Source organism: Gracilinanus agilis, chromosome 1 (assembly GCF_016433145.1).
Source record: "Gracilinanus agilis isolate LMUSP501 chromosome 1, AgileGrace, whole genome shotgun sequence".
In the NCBI taxonomy this organism is placed as follows: Eukaryota; Metazoa; Chordata; class Mammalia; order Didelphimorphia; family Didelphidae; genus Gracilinanus; species Gracilinanus agilis.
Window position 1 is genome coordinate 458,541,959 of NC_058130.1, and position 9,254 is coordinate 458,551,212.

A 9,254-nucleotide genomic window follows, 5' to 3' on the forward strand; every position below is an offset into this window, starting at 1 on the left:
GATAATGGATTCAAATATGCACTTGTCATAATTGACCAGTTGACAAGGTGGCCAGAAGTTTTCCCTGCCAAAAAGAGTAATGCAGCATTCGTGATAAAATCCCTACTGAAAGAAATCATTCCTAGATTTGGCAAACACAATAGTATCGGCTCAGACAGAGGGAGTCATTTTGCTCATGCAATACTCCAAGAAGTCTACAAGAATCTAGGAATAAAAGGGAATTATCATGCCATTTATCACCCAGAAAGTGCTGGGCAAGTGGAAAGATTCAACAGAGAAATAAAGACAGTTATTGGCAAAGTCTATACAGAAACTTATCTAAAGTGGACAAATGCTTTGCCAATAGTGTTATGGTATCTGAGAAGGAAACCTAGAGGGGACTTACATCTTTCCCCATTTAAAATGCTATGTGGCCAACCTGTTTGGCAAGAAAGAGCTCACAAAACCCCATATGTCTCAATGCTGGGTGCAGATTGTGAATTATATAAATATGTTCAGGCCCTGCAACAAAGACTCACAGAACTCCATAAATTTGGTTTGATTCAACATAGAGTTCCCCTTGATTATTACTTGCATAATTTAAAATCAGGCGACAAAGTATACATAAGAAACTTCACAAGAAAATTAGTAACCAACCCCAAATGGTTAGGACCCTATCAAATTTTGTTCACTACCCCTGCAAGTATAAAAGTAGAAGAAAAGGATTCATGGTTCCACATGACCCATGTGAAACCTGAAAAGAAACATACAGATGCAGAATACCCAGAAACAGTTCAAGATAGAAAAATTATAGAAAGTGCTGAGGACTGAGAATTAAAATTCAAAGTTATTGCAAAACACAAAAGATCATTGCAAAACATCTGAATGTGCACATAACACACACACACAAACAAACAATTGATTGACATTACTGACAAAGCATCACAATCCACACTGTTCCTGCATCAGGACCAGAGAGCTGGTCTGACAACATGTATGATGACAGACAACATGTGATGGAGAGAAGAGGAAAAGCATCAAGAGGAGAAAAGAAAATTGAGAAAATCACTAAGAAGAAAGATGCAAGAAAAGAATACTTGAAAAGACTATGTGGAAAAAAAAAAAACATTTGTTATAAAGAAATATAGGGGGTACTACTTTGCTCTACTCCTAGGGGATATATGGATACTGGTGAGGGGAGCTGTGTCTCTGTATTCCTTAGATTGCTGGTGACTGGGGAACACCAACCCAATCACCTTTGCTTGATGTTATAAATTCCCCTTTCTAAATAACAGTGCCTAAGCAGGACCTTAAATGATAAAGTGGAAGGGTAACCCTTTCAGGTCCCACCTGGGGTTTGATCAGTTATTAATATTGGGCTCTCATTAGCCTTGGATCACATTGTTCATCTGACTGCATTTGTATCCTCCCCAAGGGTTGTGATATAATGACCACTCAGGAAGGTACTAATTAAATATTTTATCTATGATCTTAATTAGGGAGAGGACAATCAGGATATGGATTGGGGATTGGAGACCCTGTCAAACTAATATCTATTGGCTAAAATCCCTCAGGACTGGAGGCTTATTGATTTATAAAGCTGGAGCTATTGTTCTTTACAACCCCCTCTGATTCAGCTTGGCCACCGCCAAACCAGAGAGTCTGCTCTGTTGGATGCAGTTGTATTGATGATTTCTCTCAGCTTTCCTATTATCAGTTTGTGATGTGTTAGCTATCACAGGTTTCAGGAAGTAACCACCCTTAAAAAAACACCCTCTTCTTCTTAGACCTCCTTCCTCCCATTCACAAGCCAGGCCTAGAGATCTAAATAGCTATGATGATTCAGATGCCTAAAGATCTAGGGAGATTCAGAGAGAACCAATGACCAATGGTCAAAGACTCATAGATCAGTGGTCAAGAACCAAAACCCCAAAGATCAATGGTTAAAGGCCCCTCCCAGATAGCTTTTGGGGTATTTAAATTCTCAGGCCAACCGACTTTTTCCCTGGCTCAAGGTATCTGGGAACATTCCAATGTCTCCAACTGTCTCCCCTGTCAATCAAGATAAGACCCACATTCCCAGGGTTTGAACATAACACTTTTAAACTTTGAACTTTGCAAAAATGGATAATTGCAAAGAAGAGGACAGAAGGAAATGGTTTACACAAATTAACCTCACACTTTAGGGATAATGCAACCACAGTACATAGCATCAAGATAGAAGAGAAATCTACAGGCATCTTGAGGAAAACTGACAACTTTGAAAACAAGAGTGAGTATTTTGCATGCACAGTACATAAATATATATATATATATATATGTACATATATATGTGTGCGTAGATAGATATAGATATAGATATATGTCTAAAATGTAAATAGTTGCAAGTTCCATATAATGTTTTAACTACATAAGTAGATCAAGCAATTTTCTTGTCTGGTTAACATTGATATGAAGAAGTAATGCTTGAACAAATGTATAATAGTGTAAATAATGTAAATTTTATATGTACCTGTAATATAGGTTTGAAAAGTAGAGTAGAATTATAAATAATAGTCCCTAACCATGTAGATAGTGTAGCATACTAACAATTTAGCAGATAATTTGGACATTAGACATAGGGAAAATGAAGAAAGGGCTAGGGAAGTTTAAAAAAATTTTAGCAAGCTAATTCAGGGAAAGCATAAGAATAAAATATGTGTTGTTTGTTAAATAACTAAGAATACTAACATATTAAAATAGATTCTCAATATAAAAATTAACATTGCATTTAAAACATAGGTAGTTTAAACATAATTTGATAAAAGCTAAGAATAATAAGATAATTGTATTACATTACTTGATAGATATATATTAAAAGTAACAAGTTAAAATTCTGTTAAAATAATAACTTAGAAAAATTTAAGGATAAGAAAATTGTTACCTGTAAACTTAGATATTGTGTTGAATGGAAAATTTTTCATGTCACAAAATTGATTTGTATCCTGTAAATATTATTATATAAATTGCAACCCTCATCCCCATACCAACCTTTCCAAAATCCATCTTAGAATATGAATAGATAGATAATTAGTATAGTGATAAGATAAGATAAGGATTAATTATTTTGGAGGGAGGGGGAACATAAGATAAGAATAGAAAATAGTGATGCATGAATTAAGTAGGACTTTTGGGAAAAGTCCCACCACACAAAACCTGGATACTGTAAGGATGGAATTTGTGCAAGGTGGATGGGACAGAAGGAGCCAGAGAAGGAGTGGCTGACAGTTGGTGACAGTTGAGACCAGGGAGGATTCTGGGAGATTCTCTGGAGAAGGAAGGAGAGGAGAGGACTTCCAGCAGGGCAATGAGAGAGGGAGGAGGAGAACATCTCAGCTCCAATCTAGTCCTGAGGGCTTCCTGTGGATCTTTCTTTGGACATTGAAACCCCTATTCCCTGGTCAAAGGCATCCAATGCTTCTCACCCAGCAAGACTTCAACAAATGAGTCAGCTAAGTTTTGGGACTCCATTTTGGCAGCCATCTTGATCTCTTAAGCTCATTCTCCCTTTACCCAACCTTGCTGAAAGACCCTTTCCAGTCTAACTTGCAATTATAGAGAAGGATAGAAAAAGAAACAGAAGGAGAAGGAGTGGGAGAAGCTTAGGAGTGAGAGCCATTAAGGTTTTCACCTAAGCAATGGACTCCATAGGAATAGAGGGCACCCCAAAATCCCTCTGCTCTTCACCCCTTTCCCCAACCCCTAAATTGTGAAAATAAAAGCCATTCATTAGTCAAATAGCTTTCCAGAGTGCCTGAGAGATAACAAGGGAAGAGGGAACCATAGCTTGATCTGGCTGCCTCCATCTTGGAGCCAGACCACCCGCTGTGAATTTGACTGACTTTGGAGGAGGCTTGCATGAACCCAACCAGAACCAGATTGGGATAACCATACCTCCTCTTATAGGGAAGCCTCACCCCCAACTCCTGTGGGGTAGCACTACCATCAAGGTCACCCAGTTTCAGGGTGACACCCCCTCAAATTCTCTCAGTGTATATTCGGTGGGAGGGGAGAGGTAGAAGAGAGTCTCACCTCATAGACTTTCTCTCTCTCTCCTTCTATCATAACACTGATTACTTGGCTCTCATTATTATTACAGTTTTTGGCAGAGGCTCTCTTTATTCTTGTAGTTTCTACTTTACACATCAAAATACCTGATTTATAGGTGTTGAACAGAAAGTTCTAGCCCGGGCCTTGGAAGAGATTGAAATGTGATTACAATCATTTTATAAAATGACAGGTTGCTTTTGAGCTAGGCTTAGAGATGGAGGAGTGATTTTTATAGAAAGGGAAATATTACAGATTAATATTAAAAAATCAAATGATGGTAGCAGTAAACTTAATTTTCAATGGAAGAGGCAGAAAGAGTAATGTAGGAGAGGGGAATAGAAGTGGAAGGGAGGGTAGGGATGAAAGAGAGAGGAAGGAGGGCAGACATCAAGGGGAAGAGAAGGGACTTTGAATTGTTGTTTCACCTTTTGTTTCATATGCTTCTTTTTTCATCTATTTTCAATCTCAATTCATGTTTTGGTAAACACTACCTTTTTTATACACAATCATATGTATCTAGACTCAGAGTCATGCTGTGTCTTCTGTTTTCTGTTTCTTCTTCAGTCTTTTATTTCAATTCACTGGGATTTTTAAAAATAATTATTTCAACCTGTATTTCAATGTTTTGGTCATAATAGTATATAAGTATAAACGGGCTATTGACTGAGTAAATCAATTAAGTGTCCCTAACACGTAAAGAAATTGATAAGGTTTCCTAAAATCTTTACAAAGTGAGAACAAATTTCAATCAAAAAATGTAGATGGAATATGAAGTAACCCTGGATAAACTATAGTGACAATTAGAGGAAGAATATTTGGAATGTCTGAGGAAACTTAGTAGAGCCTGGAGGATTTTCTATAAAATAAATCATTTCAGAACTCAAATGATTAAAGAATCTGGTAGATAGAATTCTAGTAAGTAACAAAAATAATGTTTTAGTTGCTATCTAAACTCCTAGAAAGGAACAAATCACCTCTTGGTGGGGAGCAGTCCATCAGAGTTCACTTTTGTCTTCTCTTCCCTTGATCAGAGAAGGACTTTGCAATCTTCAAAGGTTCTGGAGGATTTTTAACTTCTCACCTTCCTGTCAGTGTCTTAGGATTATATCTCCAGGTTGGCAATGACTTATGACGCTTATGTAGAGCCAGTGGCATACTGGATGCTTATTCATTGCTTTATAAGGAGCACAGCAGAGAAGCTACACTATTTTTAGCAACCAGAGGCTATGTTAGCCTTCTGCCACATATGCTTTCTAAGATTGAACCCACTTTCCTGTAGACTTCATATGCACTTAAAGGACAGTGTGTGAGAGACTTTTGAATGGGTAATTGCTGTCAAATGTTCATATTGTTTTATATAAATATATAGTTTTAAAAGTTTAGTTTGGCTGATTAATTATTCTTAAAAGATAATGAGGGTGGTAAAATATAATGTAATGAACTTCTGTACTAGCAGCAATGCAATGACCCAGGACAGCTCTAAGGGATTTATGGTAAAGAACGCTACCCACATTCAGAGGAAGGGCCACAGGAGAGGAAACATATAAGAAAAACAATTGCTTGAACACATGGGTTGAGGAGGACATATTTGGTGATGTAGACTCAAAACTACCACACCAATGCAACTATCAACAATTTGGAAATAGGTCTTGATCAATGACATGTTAAAACCAGTGGAAATGCGCATTGGCCATGGGGAGGGGAAACTCAGGGGGTGAAGGGGAAAGTAGGAGCATGAATCATGTAACCATGTTAAGTGTTCTAAAAATTAAATATTAAAAAAAGATAATGAGGGCAGGAAGCATAGGTGAGACCTATGAGCTATATGGCTTAAACTCCATTCCCTCAGAATTACCTCTGGAGATCAGATCAGAAGTAGTAGCCAAGTTTTATGAAGCCAACTCATTAAGGTGAGTGAAAGTTGGAATAAGCATCTTAAAAATGCACAATAATAAAGACTTTAAAATGTTGTAAATAGGGGTTCCAGGTTAAGATGGTGGCAGAATAAGAAGCAGCTCTTAACCTCTCCTGACCAAAACACACAAAACTCCTCAAGGGGACATAAAAACAAGTCCAGACGAACGGAGGAACCCCACAACAGGGCACAGCGTGGAAGGTACATGGAAGCGAGGCATTTCCATGCTATAAAGGGGTGAAACAGCTCTCACTAAATCATGGGCTGAGCAACCACCCCACCCCCACCCTCTCCACACACAACACCTATAGGGCCGAAGCCAGCTAAAAAGAAATAGAGCAAGTTTGGGGCACCCATCGAGTCATTGGCAGCTCCGGGGCCTGTTCCTGAGAGCAGCAAGATTTAGGACCCCAAAAAGCTAAAGAACACACACACAAAATTTGAGCGCGGGAGCAGGACACCAAGAGCGGATGCAGGGCGCAGAGCAGAGCACAGGCTCAGAGAGCAGGCGCGGGCGGAGGCGTGGGTGGAGGCAGACACAGCCACAAGCTAAAACTCTGAAACCCTGAGTGGGGAACCAGTGCAGACGGGTATACGACTGTGGAAGCAGCGCCCTGAGACTTGTAAAGAAACCTCCAGGAGAGGATCAAGCAAGGGGGTCCACCAGGGGGCTTGACCTTGGACAGACCCTGAGAGCGAGGATAAACCTGAGAAGCTGCTGGGCTAATGATGGCTACCCAGTCTCAGGAAGTTCAGAAGAGAAAGATTAACAACAAGAAAAAGAAGTCTTTAACACTCGACAACTTTTACACAGAGAAAATCCAGACAACCGAGCAAACAGAGGAGGAGAACAAACAAGCATCTGGACCCTCCTCAAATAAGGAAAACTGCTCACAAGCTATGGAAGAGTTCAAAACTGAGATTTTTAGGAAAATAGAAGAGATCTGGCAAGAAAATAACTGTTTTAAAGGTAGAATCTTGCAATTGGAAAGTGAGGCTCAGAAACCAAATGAAATGATAAGCAAATTGAACACCAGAAATGACCAGATTGAAAAGGAATACCAGAAGATTATGGCCGAAAACCAGAAGATTATGGCCGAAAATCAATCCCTAAAGGCTAGAATTGAGCAAGTAGAAGCTAATGATCTTTCAAGACAAGAACAAATAAAACAAAGTCAAAAGACTGAAAAAATAGAAGGAAACATGAAATATCTCAATGAGAGAGTGACAGACCAAGAAAACCGGTCTAGAAGAGATAATTAGAGAATAATTGGTCTTCCAGAAAAACCAGAAATTAATAGAAACCTGGACTCCATACTAAGAGAAATAATTCAGCAAAATTGCCCTGAAGTCCTACAATAAGAGGGCAATATAGACATTGAAAGGATACATAGAACACCTGCGACATTTGATCAAGAAAAGAAAACACCCAGAAATATAATTGCAAAATTCAAGAGTTTACAAGCAAAAGAAAAAATCTTTCAAGAAGCCAGAAAGAAACAATTCAAATATCAAGGAGCATCAATCAGAATCACACAGGATCTGGCAGCCTCCACGCTAAAAGATCTCAAGGCTTGAAATACGATATTCAGAAAGGCAAGAGAGCTGGGCCTGCAACCACAGATCAACTACCCATCAAAATTGACTATATATTTCCAGGGGAAAGTATGGGCATTCAACAAAATTGAAGAATTCCAGGTATTTGCACAGAAAAGACCAGGACTAAATGGAAAGTTTGATATCCAACCACAAAAATCGAGAGAAACATGAAAAGGTAAATAAGATACAGAGGGGAAAGAAAGAAAACTTATAATTTTTAAATTTGCCTTTTTAAGGGCCTCAGTGAGATCTAATTATCTGTATTCCTATGTAAAGAAATGTTATGTATAATTCTCTGTAGTGAACTCTATTCACTATTATAATATTCACAATTATAGTAATCAGAAGAATAATTCACAAGGTGAGGGTGGAAAACTAAATAATCTAAGATGACATGGGGGATGGAAAAAAGGGGGTGAATAGCAGGGGACACCAAGAGAAACTTGAGTGAATAAGAAAATAGGATATTCTATTACACACAAAGAGGGCATGGGATGGGACAAATACTATTATAAGAAGGAGAGGAAGAGAGCATTAAGAAGTAATAATGAAACTTTACTTTTAGTGTAATCAACCTGGAGAGGAAAGAGTAGCTATACTATCCATTGGGACATAAAACACTTATCTAACCCTTCTGAGAAAATTAGAAGGGATAAACCAAGGGGAGCAGGGGAGCAGGGAGGTCAAAAAAAGGGAGGGGAGGAGAAGGAGTAGGGAATTCATTAGGCCTTTAAAAACAAAAAGAAGGGGAAAATAAGGGAGGGGGTAGAAAGGGAAGTTAATCAAGGGAGGGGATAAGGGATAGTGGCTCAATAGCAAATCACTGATTTAAATGGAAAAAGTATAAGGAAAAAGGGGGTAGGAAAGGGGGAGGATTCGAAAATGTGAGCAAATGCACAACTGATGATTATAACTCTGAATGTGAACGGGATGAACTCTCTCATAAAACGGAAGCAAATAGCAGAGTGGATTAGAAACCAAAATCCCACCATATGTTGTCTACAAGAAAAACATATGAGGCGGGTGGACATACACAAGTTTAAGGTTCAGGGTTTGAGCAAAATCTTTTGGGCGTCAAATGAGAAAAAGAAGGCAGGAATGGCTATTATGATTTCTGACAAAGCCAAAGTAAAAATAGATATGATTAAAAAAGACAGGGAAGATCATTACATCCTGATTAAAGGCAGTATAAACAATGAGGAAATAACACTGCTCAATATGTATGCACCAAGTGGCATAGCACCCAAATTCATAAAGGAGAAACTGGCAGAGCTCAAGAAGGAAATAGATAGTAAAACCATACTAGTTGGAGATCTAAATATTCCTCTGTCAGATCTAGATAAATCAAACCGAAAAATAAATAAGAAAGAGGTAAGAGAGGTGAATGAAGTCCTAGAAAAATTAGATTTAGTTGATATGTGGAGAAAAATAAATAGGGACAAAAAAGGAATACACCTTCTTTTCAGCTGCACATGGCACATTCACAAAGATTGACCATGTTATAGGGCATAGAATCATTGCAAACAAATGCAAAAGAGCAGAAATAATAAATGTAACCTTCTCAGATCATAATGTAATAAAAATAATAATTAGTAAGGGCACCTGGACAGGAAAATCAAAAACTAATTTGAAATTAAATAATATGATTCTTCAAAACCAATGTGTCAAAGAA